At 47.8% G+C, this 18253-nt stretch overlaps 1 long non-coding RNA gene across 1 annotated transcript; it reads right to left on the bottom strand.

The window, feature by feature from the left end:
• Positions 1-2850: 2850 nt before the first annotated feature.
• Positions 2851-10021, bottom strand: LOC103653223 (uncharacterized). The gene is made up of 3 exons (XR_565337.2): positions 9898-10021; positions 3890-3937; positions 2851-2951 (listed from the first exon to the last, which is right to left on the bottom strand). It is a non-coding gene; the product is annotated as an uncharacterized lncRNA (long non-coding RNA).
• Positions 10022-18253: the final 8232 nt, after the last annotated feature.

Below are 18253 nucleotides of genomic sequence, written 5' to 3' on the forward strand. Positions count from 1 at the left end.
GCTTCGGGGTAGTTTCTTCCCCTCCGAAGCGAAGTAGCTTCTTCTGACTTTCATTAAAATAACCTGATTTCACCATCTTGGACAGATCAGCCTTCGAAACAGTCGACTTTCCGAAGTCCAAGTGGCTGGGCTTACTTGGCATGGCAATATGGTAATCGTCTTCGGAATCAGTTTCCTCAATGTTTTCTTCTTCCGCTTCGGCAGTCGCCTGTTCCGCCTCAGCAGTGGGGATTTCTTCCGGGGTTACCAGTCCGGATCGTTGCATCGCTTCGGAGATGGGAACAGTCTCCGATCCTTCAGCTTCACCTCCCTCACGTTCAACCCTATCGGTAGAATGCACTCTGGCCATTTAACTCTGAATTTTTTGGGAACTAAATGCTTTTTCTTCCGAAGCTTTTTCTTCTGGCGAAGTAGGCTTCAATCTGGAGCTTCGTCTGGTTCTGAGAGTCAAGCTTCGGCTATGGTTAAGAATTTTGGCAGCAAAACAGTGCAAATAGCAATGAATGCTGTGGTAACTTCACACCTACCCGTCTGTTTATATAGTGATGCAGGCAAGAAGGCGAGTCGCCAGGATTTTTACACCAGGCGAACAGCTGGTACCCACTGAACACTGGGCCACAGAACCCGAGAAGGTGAATCGCCAGGACACGTGTAACTGCTGCATGGCGGGGCCACCTTGCGCTCGGATTATTTTAATCGTTTCTCGGCAACGAGCTCAGGGAAGGTGTTTTTTGGACCTTCGGCTTCCCGAAGCCTGAAATACTTTTTTCACGGATCAAGCTCGTTACGAAAAACGATCTAGCACCGCGAAGGGGCTACTGTTGGGACCATGCTTCGTCGCCGAAGGTCATGCAGGAAGAAGCAGCTTCGGCTGAAGCTGTTTGTACGAGATACCGAAGGATGCAGTTCATGAAGCTTCGGAAATGCAAACCGACTTAAAGATAGAATGACCCTTTAGCCCATAAGAGTTCGAGTCATTGTTGTAAACTTTTATGAGGGGTATGATTGTAATTCCTCACAGGCTGGGTCCTGTGCCTATAAATAGTGAACAGTATTCCTTTACTGTTCACGATTTTCCGGTATTTGCAATCGCTTCACTCGGGAACCAATCTTTGCCAAGGCAGAGGTATAATTGTATTCAACACTTAAATATAATGAATGGATAAAATATGGTTTATTTATGATTCATTTACCTTTGATATTCTATATTTTATGTCATCTTATACAATCTGTTAGAATTCAATTACGGAGATATGACCTTCGTAATTGTATTGCTATCAACCTTCGTCCAAGGCCCAATATCCCCAAGGGAATAATGCTTCGTTGGACGAAGAACATTAGCATTTAACATTTTATGTTGCCTTGTTCTTAATTCATAGCATTTGAGAACAAGTTCCCAACAGTTGCATTAGATGTTATTTATTGCCACGACCTTTAAAAGTGGTTGCAATATATGGACCATTTTGCCACTTTTTTTGTGCATTGCGATAACCATGACTTTCGTTGCAAGAGAAAGGTGTTATTGCGACCACGAGAACAGTTGTTGCAAAATCACCCTAATGCCATGACAGATATTGCAACAACAATATTTTTGTTACATTAGATGTTATTTATTGCCATGACCTTTAAAAGTGGTTGCAATATATGGACCGTTTCGCCACTTTTTTGTGCATTGCGATAACCATGACTTTCGTTGCAAGAGAAAGGTGTTATTGCGACCACTAGAACAGTTGTTGCAAAATTACTCTAGTGTCACACCGGATATTGCAACAACAATAAAGTTATAGCATTAGGTGTTAGTTATTGCCACAACCTTTAAAAGTGGTTGCAATTTATGCACCTTTTTGCCACTTTACTTGTGCATTGCAATAATCATGACTTTTGTAGCAAGAGAAAGATGTTATTGCTACCACTAGAATAGTTGTTGCAAAATGTCCCTAGTGGCTCACCAGATATTACAACATCAGTAAAGTTGTAGCATTACGTGTTAGTTATTGCCACAGCCTTTAAAAGTGGTTGCAATATATGCACATTTTTGCCACTTTATTTGTGCGTTGCAATAATCATGACTTTTGTTGCAAGAGAAAGATGTTATTGCTATCACTAGAACAGTTGTTGCAAAATGTCCCTAGTGGCTCACTGGATATTACAACATCAGTAAAGTGGTAGCATTAGTAGCAGTGTAGAGCGAGACGCGGCATATGCGTAGAATTCTTTTTTTCATCCAAACCGACCGGGCGTGCGGGGAGGGTGAGGCCATCCTGTGTCATATACTCTCATGTCTGCGCAAGGCCAAGGGAATCGTAGTATATACGGACCTACCGCGCGCGACATGTCTAAGTCGTGATCCAACTTTGCGTTCTGTGTCTGGATCGTGATGGGAAATATATTCAATTTATTGATACGTTACAAGAAAAATACAAAGAACAGTCTAGAAGTTTCTGTTCTCTCAGACACACATCAATAAAACACGCAGGTGAATAAAATACAAGGAAAAGGATCACATGAATCTTCTAAAATCTGATATATAACCAACAATAGAAAAGAATACAAGGAAAATGATCACAAGAATCTTCTAAAATCTGATATATAACCAACAATAGAAAAGAATACAAGGAAAATGATCACAAGAATCTTCTAAAATATGATATATAACCAACAATAGAAAAGAATACAAGGAAAAGGATCACAATATTCTTCTAAAATCTGATATATAACCAACAATAGAAAAGAATACAAGGAAAATGATCACATGAATCATACAATTTCCAATTGTTGTCCGCATGCCTATACTAGTACATATTACAGCCGCCACTGCCTGCAGGGGACTCAAACTGCCGCCCGCTAGGACACACAACAACCAGCAGCTAGGGACTCCACGCCTTCAGGTGATCCTTATTCAAGCACACCTTCGCCAACCCCATCCAACAGTCAGCTTTAGACGGTTTGCACTACAACAGAAAATAGGAGACAACCATCAGGTAATCCTTATTCTTAATCACAACGATGTAACTAGTTTAGACAAGTGATCCATGCACGGTTGCACCATGATTCCTAAGAGTTTCCGCCATTTTAGGTTCTAGCCAAATAATATTCAGTTTTATGGCTGTTGTACCTGCAAAAAAATTATACATCGTGTCCGTTAAAGTCAAAATAAATGTGACTAATGGTGATAATAGGGAAGGATGGCATAGAAGAGATTAAAGCATTTACGATAATATATAAAGTTAATGGACAACATTGCAGTGGCTCGCGTGTGGAAGTAAATGCACACTAATATCTATAAACTTTTTATTAAAAAAATCTGCAGGTTCTCGTGTTCTAAATAGTACATGGTTTCATCTTGTTTTGAGCCATTAACAGCAAACCTGGAAAGTTTTTTCGTTTGTGTGTCATTTCAGAAGTCACCTACGTTTGCTTTCAGACAAAATAGGAACACACCCTTGTTGCAGCTCAAAAACCAAATAATACATTGAAATTGAACACCCAAGTGCCACGTGAAATGAAGTGTTGTGTGCAAAAACTCTATAGGTACAACGAATGAATAATTGATATACTATGTCTAGTTATTGGGCTATTAGTTTGTGAGCGTTAAGTAGTACTGAGTTGTAGTTTAATGCCAAGGAGGTTGACCGGTAGAGTCCACAAAGCATTAGTAAAAATATTGGTTAAGATCTTGTCTCTGTCAGACTTGATTGTTTTTCAACATTATTCAGAAAGAGATTAGCTACATAAGGGGTCAGAGAGTGGATATTTCTGTGAAAGAAAGTATGTATATATTTACAAACCCCTGCATATCAGCTTTGATTGGAAGAGCTCCGAGATTTAGAGAAAGCAAATATGTAAGAAAAAGAACCCATGCACATATTTACCAGAAGCTAGTACGTACCATGCATATATGATTAGGTAGTCAAACCATCTCTGAATCTGGGCACAACTGACAAAATAAAGAGGAACTGTCAAGTCAGAAATAAAATACAGTTATATACTTTAAGTTATTAGGTTTGTGAGATACTGTTAGAGTATATGTGGTTAGGCCCATGTGGCTAGGCCCATGTGGCCCATGTACAAACACTATATAGCTACCCTCTAGGGTTAGCCCTAATAATATACAATTATTACCTCTAACATGGTATCAGCCTAGCCTAGGTTTTCCTCCAGCCGCATGGCAGCCGCTGCTAGGGTTTTCTCCAGCCGCCAGGTCGCCGCCACCAGGAGCCCCTGCGCGCCAGGCCGCCGCCGACAGGAACCAGCGTGCGCCCAGGAATCCGCGCCGCCGCCGCCAGGACCCAGCGCCGCCACCAGGACCTGCCCCTGCGCTCCAGGCAGCCGCCTCCAGGAGCCCCTGCGTGCCAGGCCGCGCCTCCAGCCAGCCGACCGAGCTCCGCGCGCAGCTCTGGTCCGCGCAACGCGCCTCCAGCCAACCGAGGAGTCGCGCGCCCCTGCACGCCAGCGACCCTCCCATGGCTGGCGAGCAGCCTCCTCTCTCCCCCTCCACTTTCCCTCCCCTCTCCTCCTAGGCGCGGGCCACCTCCCCTGGCAGGCCCGCCATCGCCGCCTCTCCTACCGCTGTTGCGGCCGTCGTGCGTGGGCGTGCCCCCCTGGCCCCTCCCCACCCCCTCCCAGTCGCCGCCGTTGTCTCCCCTGAAGGTGCGCAGGCGCTGGTGGCAGGGGCATGGGGGTCCGTGCCCGCCTCTGCGCTCGAGCCGACGTGGGGGGCCGGGCCCACCACCGCCGGTGGGGCCCTCACCGCTGCGCGCACCGCCTCGGCCCTTGCGGCTGTGGCGGATGCAGTTCCCGCGTGGGTTGCCGGTCCAGAGGACCCTCCCCCACCAATTCCCCCGTCGCTGGTCGTCGATCCGCCCTCGGTCATCGATCAACCGCCTCCTCCACCGGTCGCCCACCAAGGATACACCGTCGCCGCCCTCACTGCTGCCCGTGCGGAGCACGCGGCGCGACAGGCCCACTTGTGGGAAGCGGCCCTCATATGGGAGCGCGAGCATGAGGCCGCCGACGTTATCGCTGCTCAGATTGCTGCGGCGGAACAGCTCCTCGCCTCGCCTGCGGCCCACGACGGCGGGGCCACCTCCTTTGACACCATGGGCGGCGTGTACGGCGTCCCAACCGCACCGACTGTCGGAACCGGGCCCCGCACCATCCCTACGATGCTCTGGCATGACTCGGCTGACCCGCTCGTGGCTCAGCTCCACCTTCAAGCTGGGAGTGTCCAGAACATTCGCCTGATGGTTCCTGTCGTCCTGGAGCCTGAGTCACCGTCCTACGCACGCTGGCGGTACTTACTCCTCCTCACCCTTCGCCGCTATGCTCTGGACGACCACGTCCTCTGCGACCCCACCAGCATGGCGCCGACTGCCGCGTGGGTGCGCCTTGATAGCATCGTGCTCACCTGGATCGTGGGGACGATCTCCGTTGACCTCCACAGCCTCCTCCGGAACCTTCCTCACGCTCGGGCTGTTTGGCTTGCCATCGAGGGCCAGTTCATGGGCAACGCCGAGGCCCGGGCTCTCCGCCTCGACGCCGCTTTTCGCACCTTCGTCCAGGCAGACCTCAGTGTCAGTGCATACTGCCGCAAGATGAAGACCATGGCGGACTCACTTGGCGATCTGGGTTGCCCTGTGGAGGACCGCATCCTAGTCCTCAACGTCCTCCGCGGCCTCGGCGATCGCTATACCCACCTCCGGTCGTTGATCATGCGCTAGCGCCCCTTTCCTACCTTCCTCCAGGTTCGCGACGACCTCGCCCTGGAGGAGATCACTCTGGGTGCTCAGGCTGCATCGATCTCCGGCCCGGGGTCCTCGTCCTCTTCGACAGCACTGGCGGAATTCACCCCGACCCGTCCACCTACTCCGTCACAGTCTGCCCTTGGCCCTCGCCCTCCCGGTCCGAGCATGGGCGGCGGGGGTTGAGGTGGTAGAGGCGGGGGCGGTGGTGGTCGTCGCCGCCGTGGTGGCCGCGGTGGTGGTGGTGGTGGTGGTTCCGGCGGTGGTGCCCGTGGCCACACACCGACGCCGGGACCCTAGCAGGGTGCGCCTTGGCCCACTTTCCACCACCCGTGGTCAGGGCACATCTCCATGTGGCCGTTCCAGGGGCCAGGCTCTGAGGCTCGGCCCCCGGCGGCCATGTTCGCTGGTGCGCAGCCAGGGTTCGCCTTCTCCTCTCCGTCGCCCTGGACCTCAACACCTACCGCTTCGTCGTGGCCCACGCCACCGGCTACTCCACCGTGTGGGCTGGTTGGTTGGGACATGGCCGCCCTGGCTGCCTTCCAGACTCCTAGTCTGACTCCGCTGATGGGTCCCGAGTGGATCGCGGACACCGGTGCTACCTACCACACCACCCCCGACCCTGGTATACTCACCTCTGTTCGCCCTCCTTCTTCCTCTCTCCCTTCGTCCATCATGGTGGCGAATGGCTCGTGTCTTCCTGTCACATCTGTGGGTGTCGTCGGCCCTCCCGGCTCTTTTTGCATTCCCGATGTTCTTGTCGCTCCTTCTTTGGTCCACAATCTTCTTTCTATTCGTCGGTTTACTGCTGATAATTCTTGTTCTGTCGAGTTTGACTCTTTTGGTCTTACTGTGAAGGACTCGGCAACTCGGCGCCCCCTCCTCAGATGTGACAGCACCGGCCCCCTCTACACCCTTCGGCTTTCGCACGCCACATCTTCTTCGTCTTCGTCACCTGACACAGCTGGTGTTTTTGCTGCCGCCACGTCTTCTACCACCTGGCATCGTCGCCGTGGTCACCCCGGACGCGATGCCTTGATGCAGCTTACTCGTAGTGCCACTATCCCATGTACTAGATCCCATGATGAGCATCTTTGTCATGCGTGCAAGTTAGGCTGCCATATTCGTCTTCCTTTTTCTTCTTCTTCCTCACATGATACTCATGCATTTGATCTTGTACACTTTGATTTGTGGACTTCACCTATTACCAGTATGTCAGGCTACAAATACTATCTTGTGGTGCTTGATGATTTTTCTCATTATGTGTGGACTTTTCCTTTGCATGCCAAGTCTGAGACTTTCCCCGCCCTCCGCCACTTCTTCGCCTAGGTGTCCACTCAGTTCAGCCTCACCATTAAGGTCGTTCAGTGTGACAATGGTCGGGAGTTCGATAACTCCACCTCCCGCGACTTCTTTCTCTCCCACGGGATGCAGTTGCGGATGTCTTGCCCGTATACCTCCTCCTAGAACGGCAAGGCTGAGCGCATGATCCGCATGACCAACGACACCATCCGCACTCTTCTTCTCCAGGCGCACCTTCCCGCACGTTTCTGGGCCGAGGCCCTCCACACCTCTACCTACCTCCTCAACCGTCTCCCTTCCACTGCGTGCCCGGCCCCCACTCCTCACCAGGCACTCTTCGGTACCCCTCCGCGCTATGACCACCTCCGTGTCTTCGGGTGTGCTTGCTACCCGAACACCGCTGCCACTGCTCCTCACAAACTAGCACCCCATTCCACCCTCTGTGTGTTTCTCGGGTACTCCCTGGACCACAAAGGCTACCGCTGTTTTGACCTCTGCTCTCGCCGGGTCCTCATCTCTTGCCATGTGGCGTTTGATGAGTTCGTATTTCCATACTCCTCCACCACCACACCACTCTCCTCCGACCCTGACCTTGACCTCTTCACTCTCTTTCCGACTGACGCGGTGGTCGAGCCACCTCTCCTTCCTCTCTCTGCAGGTACTCGCTCACCACCTGTCGGTCCTACTTCCGGCCCGGTACCTTGCTCGGGTCTGGTGGTGTCGCCTACGGTGGTGTCGCCTCTCTGCGGAGCCCCGTCTCCGATCGCCCCCGAGCCGAGCGAGGGTGGTGGGACTACATCGCCTACGGGGCTGTCGGTTCCGACCCCTCTGGCCCGCTTCGCCCAGCCGGTGTGGGTCTACCAGCGTCGGCTGCCGCCACCGGGGTTCACACCTCCACCGTCGCCGCCCCTGCCGCTGTCACCACCGGTGGCCCAGTCCCCGCCAGGGACACCTACACCTCCCGCGGCCACCCGCGGCCCGTGTCGAGACGCCAGTGTACCACCCACCGCGACCCACGGCACGTCCACCCAATGGTGACGCGGCACGCGGCTGGTACCCTACCGCCTCGTGTCCTGGCGGCCACGACCGCAGACTCGCAGGTTTCTCCGGTACCCTCCTCCCTCCGCACCGCCCTGCTGGACCCCCACTGGCGTCGAGCGAAGGAGGAGGAGTACGCGGCGCTCATTGCCAACCAGACGTGGGATCTGGTGCCCCATCCGCTCGGCACTAACGTCGTCACCGGCAAGTGGATCTGGACGCACAAGCGGCGGGCTAATGGTACCCTGGAGCGGTACAAGGCTCGTTGGGTTCTTCGGGGCTTCACTCAGCGCCCTGGAGTCGATTACGATGAGACCTTCAGCCCGTTTGTGAAGCCGGCCACCGTCCACACGGTGCTATCGCTGGCCCTTGCTCGCTCCTGGTCAGTTCACCAGCTCGATGTCAAGAATGCCTTCCTGCACGACGCTCTCATCGAGACCGTCTACTGCTATCAGCCAGCGGGGTTCGTCGACTCCTCTTGCCCTGACATGGTCTGCCGACTCAACAGGTCCCTCTACGGCCTCAAGCAGGCCCCCCGGGCGTGGCACTCTAGACTGGCTACGTTCCTGGTGACACTGGGCTTCGTGGAGGCCAAGTCAGACACACCTCTATTCGTCCACCATCATGGAGCAGAGACTGCCTACTTGCTCCTCTACGTGGATGACATTGTCCTCACCGCCTCCAGTCAGTCACTTCTTCGCCGCCTCGTCGACGCGCTTCAGCGGGAGTTTCTGGTCAAGGATCTGGGTGTGCTTCACCATTTCCTGGGGGTCACTGTTGAGCCTCGCCCCTCAGGACTCCTACTTCACCAGCGGTAGTACACTCTTGACATTCTGGAGCGGGCCAAGATGATTGATGCAAGCCCTGCTCTACCCCAGTCGACACACAGGCGAAGCTCTCTGAGGCCATGGGTGACCCAGTCAAGGACCCCACCGGGTACAGGAGTCTTGCAGGTGTCCTTCAGTACCTCACCTTCACTAGGACAGACATCTCTTACATTGTGCAGCAGGTCTGTCTCCATATGCACGACCCCCGAGAGCCCCAGCTCGCGGCTCTCAAGCGCCTCCTCCGCTACCTCCGAGACACCGTCGACTACGGGCTGCTTCTTCACATGTCTACCTCCTCCGAGCTGGTCGTCTACACCGACGTTGACTAGGCCAGGTGCTCGGAAACTCGGCGCTCCACCTCCGGCTACGCCGTCTTCTTAGGCGGTAACCTGGTGTCCTGGTCGTCGAAGCGCCAGCCGGTCGTCTCCCGCTCGAGTGCTGAGGCGGAGTACCATGCCGTGGCCAACGACGTGGCGGAGGCTGCGTGGCTCCGGCAGCTCCTCGCCGAGCTCCACAGTCCCATCTCCAAGAGCACGTTGGTCTACTACGACAACGTCAACGCCGTCTACCTCTCCACCAACCCGGTGCAGCACCAGCGGACCAAGCATGTGGAGATCGATCTACACTTTGTCCGAGATCTGGTCGCCGTCGGTGATGTTCGGGTCCTCCACGTCCTGACCACCTCCCAGTTTGCCGACATCTTCACCAAGGGTCTTTCGTCCTTGACCATCACCGAGTTTCGCTCTAGCCTCAACATCAGTAGTGGCTAGTTGAGTCTGTGGGGGGATCCTAGTGTGTGATGTACTTCTTGTTTTCGGATCCAGTCTGTAAACTCCGCTGCGACGGATGTTCAGACTACGGGGGGTGTTATAGTATATGTGGTTAGGCCCATTTGGCTAGGCCCATGTGGCCCATGTACAAACACTATATAGCTACCCTCTAGGGTTAGCCCTAATAATATACAATTATTACCTCTAACAGATACTCACAGATATCTTTATTTTTCATTTTCTGCAAGGCAAATGAGCACATCTATCTCAATCATTGCAAGCAAACCGATGAAGAACAGGGGGGACACATCTCACATCACCGCTCGGATGGAACACACTTTGCCAGACGACCAAGAGGAATTCGGAGAGTAAGAAGAGGCAGGCAAAAATAAAAGCCCTAGCAGCTAGGAAACGTAGATTGGAGAGTGTGTCAAACCTCTGAGTAGCAACGGGACGAAGGAAAATGAGTGCGCGAGGGAGGAGGGGACACAGAGGTGTCGTTGCCGAACCCTACATCGCTTTTCCCCTTCTCGAACTCTAGCATAACGCGAGAGAGGGAGGGGATCCAGCACCGCGATGCCGGGGGATGCAGGCGCCGACCATGGAGAGGGATGGGTATGGAGCACCGCGGCGCTGCGCCGAGGGTGAGGGGCATCCGCGTTTGGCCGGGAAGCGTCAAGGTCGGGGATGGACCTCCAGGCGGAGGCTGGCTAGGAGGCTAATTAGCAGTACCGTCGAGACGCGCCATCGTTGATTGCCGATAGAACGCGCAGAACCAGAAGGGGTAGGTAAGTAGCCACCGAGTGACCCCTATCGAACGGCTGATATTTCTTTTCATATGTTTAAATTTATATCTTGCAGCGAAAATAAAAACCAACGTCTTTTCTTAAAAATGCTACTCTTTATAAAGATTGGTCGTACTACGTAAATGTATTACCGTTGTCATATAAAATACTTCATATATTATAACTATTTATCTTAATTTAAACTAATTTAAACAAATATGTAATTATAGTAATGTGACGCACTAAATTTAGGCAAAAAAGGAGCCTATTACCGCACCTATTACCTACTCTATCTTTTTTATTCTAATTGTTGTAAGCCATCCTTCGTTCAGTTTCATCAGTGGGAATTCATCCTTCGTTCCTCTTCATCTCTACTATCTATTAAGACGATAGTGGAGACCAAGGCACTGCCCCCACACCCTACCCGACGTGCACACGCACGCCATCGCCCTCATCCGAGAGCCACCCCGACACCCCGCTCTCCCGTCTTCTTTGCTTCGGCGCCACCGCCTCCCGCAGGCCCACCCATGCGCGCGCTTCTCCCACCAGATGCACGTGTGCCCGCACTCATACGTCTACCTCCAACGACGCGTGCCCGCTCTGCAGCGGGATCATCGGCCCCCTCGTGCGTTGCCCTCGGCAGGCGGCCCTTGCCCTCTGATGCCCTCGCGCTGGCGGTGTCTCCCACCGACGAGGCGTTCGCGCTGCACGAGGTGCTGGTGCGACACTGTCACGGTGTCACGGACCTGCAGGCGGATCCTACCCTATAGGTTCGTACAACTCCCACCCATCCTTAGATCGACGCGTGCCGCCATTCGCCTCCGCGATATATGCGCCCCCTAACTCACGGCCTCACTGCGGCGCCCCTTTCCTCCCCTTGCCTTGATGCACAGGCCTAGAAGGAGATCCAATCAGCCAAGTCTCACTTTCTCCACCATGCTCCACCGCCACACGCCTATTGGAGTGTCGCTGCCTCCTCGACCATCGCATCACCGACATCACAACCCGCATCGCCGACCTCACAACCAACGTCCTTCTCCTCGCGGCCTACACGGCCCCTCCACTCGCACTACAGTAACCACAGCGACAATGGCGTGTGGCGGGCTACACATTCGGGTGCTCCTTCCAGGCATCCAACTTACTCCCTCCAGCTCCGGTCCCCCACGCTATGAAGGTGTCGTGCAACTGCGCACAGGTGGATGTGGGCCTCAGCGACAGCAGCTATGCGAGGGGGATGTGCCCAGTGGCACATCCACTGGTACGTCCATCTCGATCCACCTGGTGCTTTGGTTTTTAGTACTCCGTTCTTGAGCCACTGCTTGGTTTGCTTGCTCCTATTTTGGTTGGTTAGGAAGTCTAGATTGCTTCGACAAATGCATCGTCTTGCTATGTTATGTGTAATATTTTCTCTGTTATGAGCCCTGGAATCAAAATTTTTCTCCTGCGTCTGCTGCCTTCCTCCATCCAGTTCCTTGTGGATTTGCTTCTTGTGTGTTGTTGTGCTAAATAATACCTATTTAATTTTGCAATTTCTTAGGTAGTCAAGTTTTGCACCTGCGTGTTGTTTCTTCGTGCTATCATAGTTCATGAAGCTAACTTTGATTTTAAATTGGCAGCCTTATCAGTACAGTTGGTACATGATTGATGTTTTATATGTTTCTAACAAACAAAGTCATGCCATAGAAATTGTGTCAGTCACAACAACTTAGTGCCATTGCTATCATAACATAAGCCATACTTTATAATTTGGTGCTTTTCAAAATGAAATTTAGTGGAATACAACTTGGGCATGACTTTTCATACTCTTTTGAACTGATATGGATGCACACTTAGGAAATAATGACACATGTTACAAAAATTAAATCAAAAGGTTAGCCAATTCAACATAAAGCAACAACGTTCCATGGATGTTGGTCTCATGATGATATTTTAGTAGTCTTGAAAATAGAGATGCCACACAACCGATGAATGGTGAAATTAAGTTTTGCTTCAAAAATTCGCATAGATGACATAATTGCAGACTTCAAATTAAGATAATATAAGTAATATTCTATACCAACTTCTATAGTCATCCAAGCACCTTACCACATATCATCTAAAGTTTGAAATGCATAGCTTAGAAGTTATTGTTTTTTTACCAAAAAATATGTGTAATACCATGTTGTTTTTTTGGCTGAACTACTAAGTAACTTACCATAACATTGAGAATTTTTGTTTTGGCATGGTCCATTGTTTTTGTATATCGTAGAATCACTCCAGCCTCCACTCGTCAGTTTAGTTCCCAAATGGCAAGGGTGCAATCTCCTTCCTAATCTGCTCTACTACAAGGGTTTTGAGCTGGGTGGCGGCGCGACGGCGGCCTGAGGCCCAATAGCACCTCCGCCCGGCCCAGTCTCCCTTTGATTATTCTCTACTAGCTTGTCTCGTCATCTCTGTCAAGCTGGAGCCGCCACCGTTTGTCTTCTCTGTCAAACACCAAGCATTCAGGGTCCAGCCCCAGCCGGTCGCCGCTCCTGCCTACCTTTCGGTTCCAGCAAGCAATCCCCGAGGAGCGAGCGGACAAGAGAAGAAATCAAGAAAACCCGCCTACCCCGCACCAAAATGTCAAACCACAACAAGTCCCATCTGTCCCTCCCCCCGCCGCCAAGGGCCACCGACCAGGAGATCACGTGCTCATCTCTCATGGAGTCCGTCTAGCTTCCGCTCGTCTGCACCCACTCCAAGCAACCGCAGCGGTGAGTTTGATCAGGCCAAAAGGCCCTTCCTTGTTCCTTGCACTCCTCTACATCGTTGCGCGACTTAGTTGATTTACATGATTTCCTGTTAGTCTGATGTCCTCCACCTATTGTCAGATTTTGCATAGTCCCTGACTAGTGACTACACACTCATCTCTGTTAGTCTGATGTGCGCTACTGCGTTGAGAGTGTTTGTGTGACTTATTGGCATCGTTGTTTTGAATAAATCTGTTTGTTCATAGGAGATTATATTAGCCCTGTTGCAGCGTAGATCAGGATATCAAACTAGGCCTCTGTCTGGTGTTTTTACAGTAGCAAATGCAAACTTAATTTTTCTTGTGTCATGGTACCTGGATCGTGTTCTGTCACTAAAATTACTGCACATAATTCCATTAAATAATATGTTGTTATACATACATGATTTTTCTTTCCTAGCCCTGTTAGCATCTATTTTCCCTAACTATGATGGCGACTCAAGGAGGTTTGCCACCGACAAGCAATGAAGCTAATTTATGCACCAACGACAATGGTAGCCAACTTGGTACACGGATTGTGGAAGAGATTATGGCTGGGAAGAACATCTTTGATCTTCCTAATAAGTAAAAATCTATCTACCTAGATTGTTCTCTACTACTTTGGCCTTGGCGCAGATCATAATTAGACTATATTGCTTAGAATATATTTGTGTGGCAGGTTGACGGGTGAGATATGGACCTTGAAATTCCATTGCATTTGAACACAACCTGGAAAAGAAATTGTCACAATAAATATTGATAAAGCTTATGTTGCCTTTTACAACGTGGTGTACATAAAATCGAAACTTGGATATTCTGGGAGGGACTTCTTGTTTTACAAGAAACGATGTGGCATTGACCGATCCAGGCTATTGGCACTTGATTACATCCACCAAGAAGAGGCCATGCTATCTGATAACGTGGATGAGAGAAAAATAAGTTTTGTGCTCACAAAAGATCCACCCCGTGATCTAGAGGTAAGCATAACTCCCATCAAGCGTCCAAGGCAGCGAACAAATGTTGACGAAGAAACTATAGAAGTGTCGATTGATGCATATAAGGAGTGGCTTGCAATACTACAACATGATAATCCAGAAACGGGTAAGTTAAGATGTCAAACTCATTACATTAAATACATGATATGTTATAGTTTCCACAGTTAAACTTACGTATTGTTTAAGTGTAGATTTAATGGATGACTTTAGGGAGGATACGATCAAAACATATAAAGAATGGTTAAGGCATCAAGGCGATCTTCCAGATATCTGTGATTTCTTTTATTTACAGCGTACTAACATATAGTGTATATTTTTGCAAATTGTTAGAGACATAACTGATGCCTATGCTATCCACAGTATTGCATGAACGACAAAGCAATGATGACCTAATATTATCAGATGAAGAAATTCATGGCAGCGGCAAACCTACGGCTGATTGGCCATCTCATGCTAGACGTCATAGGAAAAGAGATCCTGGTATATTTTACTAAGAGTGTTTTTATTCAAATGTTGCAATCTTCTACTTTGGATATTTCTACCCATTCATATGTTATTGGTATATATGTAGATAACGATGGAGTCTTCAAAAAGGAGGGGAGTGGTACCCTTAAGGGTATAGCAGCAGCTACCAAGCGAATCAAGAACGACAATCACAAACTTAAGATTGAATTTTCATCTAAGCTTGGAGGTCCCGTAGGACCAAACACTCGCACTTTTGTGGATGAAATCGTATTGTATACAAAGAAAAAGGCACCACTCATTGGAGTGAAAAAGTGGAAAGATATAGAGCTCAATGTTAGATCTTCTATAGCATATGACGTACTGGTATGTGCAATTTCTTTAGTAACTATTAGTTGCCTAGCATGCTATGGCACCGCTACTTCACCCGAGATTAAGCCGTCTCAAACTTTCTTTGGTATGATCTACTGAGATATGGTCAACTATTCACAAATTACTAGACAATTAACCATCTCTTTGTATCAAAACTGAAACATCGAAGGTGGGAGTTTCCAAGAAATGAGGACGTGCATGAAAAGATATGGTCTATTGCCAAGGAGAGGTACAAAGGATGGCAATCTGCATTAAGCTCAACATACAAGGCATACAACAATTATGCTGAAAGATGAAAAACAAGCCTGAAGATGTAGACATCGTAGAGTGGCATTACCTGATGCTGTATTTTGGATCTGAGAAATTCCAGGTTCGATAGCATTTCCTTTACAATGATTGACACTTGCATAATATCGATGATTCTAGCATTTTATTTATTAATTCATTTACAATTGTTATTATTTTGTAGAAAATAAGTAGTCGGAACTTGGAAAACCGTCAGAAACAAAGAACAAAGCATATAATGGGTTCTAGAACTTTTTCCCATATAAGCTTTGACCAGGTAATGATATGACCACTACATTATTTTCCATGATTAATGACAAACTTGTATAATGCATTCTTCGCGTCATAGAGAGACCCAAAAACTGGTATAGAACCAACTGATCTAACCCTTTGGATGAGTACTCATTGTAAAAATGGTGAATGGTTGGAAGAGGCTTCACATGGTATTTATGTAAGTGAATCACAAAGTTTAGTACTTAAACATACTTCAAAATACTATGTAGAAATTATTATTTGAATTGAGTAAACTTGAACTACATTGTTCATTTCAGGAGAAGGCATGCGAGAAAATTGTTGAGAAAGTATATCAAGATGATGGATTTGATCTGACGAGAGAAGAGGAAAATGCAATTTTCCAAACATCATTCAAGGAAACAACAGGATGCAAGGCAAATAGGCTTCATGGTCATGGGTACCTATCAAGATATCCAACAAGAAGTCAAATGATGGATTCAAAATTCCTCGAACAAGCTCGTGCAACGGCTGCAACCAACCAAAAGAACATTGAACTCGAAACCCAGGTCCATCTATTAAATGAAGAACTTGCAAGTGAGGTTGCAGAATGGGAAAGAATAGTGCAAGAAAAAAATGCAAGCACTGCAAGAAGAAGAAGAAAGAAAAAGGCAACTATTTAGAGAAGAAATGAGGAAGGAAATGGTTGTTGCCCTTACTGCAGCACAACAGGTATAAAATTTGATATTTGTATCTTTTACCACCATTGCTATTGGAAACTTCTTCAACATAAATTGTTTGATCAATTGTTTAATGCAGGCCAACTGAGAAAGCATCACTCCAGTCGATCCTCCTTTAGTGATCCCAACTGAAACTCCTGAACTCATCCCAGTTGATCCTCTTGCACCAACACCAAGAAGTGAAAACAATGTTTGTACTCCAGACACAAACAACAAGAAAGACAATGTGCCAGCGAACTATATTAGCTCTTACGCTCTAAGGAATGTTGTGACAAGACGTGTGTAGGCAAGGGGCAACAAAAGAAGTGAATGTGTATGGAATGCAAATGTTCATGTATTTTGGTCAAATATACTATAGTATGAAATTCTTTTGATAGTTTTGTTTTTTAATCTTGAATATGATTATATGTACAATCTGTAAGCGCAAGCGAGAAACAAGGAATATCATCTTAAGAAGTTCTATCAAAGCGTGTTTAAGGTATATGTCCACAATCCAATGGAGCACTTCCTATTTTTATTTCTTTTGTAGTCATGCATGCAATGGATTTTAGTGTTGTTGTGCTGCTTGTTGCGTGCTGCTGCTTGCTAGGAGTTGTGCTATATAAAAGGTTTAGTTCTTACATAGCATTTGGAATCTACTTAGAGAGCAACTACATGATTAACCAAGTTATTGTACCTGTAGCCACTGCAGTTGTAGTCTTCCACTTATGGTTAACCAAGTTATTGTAGCTTTACTAATTAATTGTTTTGAACACTTCCAACAGGTTCGTTGTCATCGTGATATCGTTGTCATGATAACCATCACTTGCATCAATGGAGGAGATGGAGGGGTACACGGTGGACCAAAAAAGCTTCCACTCATTTGCTAGTGTTGAGTAGTTTATTACCTATGTTATCACAATCCAAGCTAGCATGAGGATGTTGTGATTGTGAGCTATTTTGTCAAATTAATTTGTATTTGGTCACTGTTTATTTGGTGCAACCTATTTGTTACAAAATGGTATGGATATAGTTAATATATGAGGCAAGAGACAAATATTATGGTTGTCAATTTTGGTTCTGATGTTACATATGCGAAATATAATTCTTTTTGCGTAATATATTATACCCAATAGAAATACAAAATGCATTGTCGTATAAATTATGGGTTGAATATATGTAATTGCAACATTTTTATTCGTTGTTATATGGTTCGGTTGCATTATCTTTATAGTTGCGACATCATCAATTGCAATGATTTTTTTGTTGCAATAAGATGTAATTATAATGGATCTATTTCGTTGGGACTTCAGTTGTCGCAACATTTTCTCCTTGTTGCAACATCATTAGTTACAACGATGTTTTTGTTGCCATAAAGACTCGTACCATGGATTAATTTTTATAGTAAAAATGTCATATAACCACGAGACACATTATGTTGCAAAATGATCAAATGCAACGAAAATATTTGCATGGCAATACATCTTGTTGCCACGAGTCACTTGTGTGGCACTAGTGTTTTGTTGCCATGAAGCATCTTGTGGTAACAAAGCCATTTGCAACAGATTCAAATGTGGCATTAACACTTATTACCATGAAATATGTTGTGGCAATATAGTTTTTGGCAACTATTATAAATGTTGCAATATAACTTATTTGCAACATAATAGTCCATTGTAACGACAAACAGTTACAACACTTGAACACGTTGCAAAGGATGTAGTAATTGCAACAGAACGTAAAAATGTTGCTATAACCTATTGCCACTCTATTTTTTGCAACAGCAGGCAACGACAGTTGTTCTATCGCAATTGGTGCCTATTGCAACGATTTATAGCCTATCACAACGATTTTTGCCCATTGCAAAAAGGTGATTTTTTAGTAGTGAAAAGAAAAGCGAAGAAAGGAAAGGGTAACACCTGAATTTTGAGTACAGAGCAAAGAAAATCTTATTCGCCAAAATTTAGGGTGTTACAG

This window comes from Zea mays, chromosome 4 (assembly GCF_902167145.1).
Source record: "Zea mays cultivar B73 chromosome 4, Zm-B73-REFERENCE-NAM-5.0, whole genome shotgun sequence".
In the NCBI taxonomy this organism is placed as follows: Eukaryota; Viridiplantae; Streptophyta; class Magnoliopsida; order Poales; family Poaceae; genus Zea; species Zea mays.